Raw genomic sequence first — 337 nt, 5'->3', positions numbered from 1 at the left:
ATCACTGGACCCCAGGGAGAAGAGCTCAGCACCTCCCTCTCCATGTCCCCTCCTCAGGAAGCTGCAGAGAGCAATGAGGTCGCCCCTCGGCCTCCTTTTCTCCAAGCTGGGCAAGCCCAAAATCCTCAGCCGCTCCTCACAGGCCATGCCCGCCAGCCCTTCACCAGCTTTGTTGCCCTCCTCTGGACCCATTCAAGGACCTTCACATCCTTCTTAAATCCTGTGGCCCAGAACTGCACACAGCACTCCAGGGGAGGCTGCACCAAGGCTGAATACAGCGGGATGACCCCCTCTCTCTACCGGCTGGGGATGCTGTGTTTGATGACCCCCACGGCGG

The sequence above is a fragment of the Cariama cristata genome, unplaced genomic scaffold (genome assembly GCF_000690535.1).
Source record: "Cariama cristata isolate BGI_N322 unplaced genomic scaffold, ASM69053v1 scaffold6742, whole genome shotgun sequence".
NCBI lineage: Eukaryota > Metazoa > Chordata > Aves > Cariamiformes > Cariamidae > Cariama > Cariama cristata.
Note: the sequence above shows the minus strand (reverse complement) of the source record.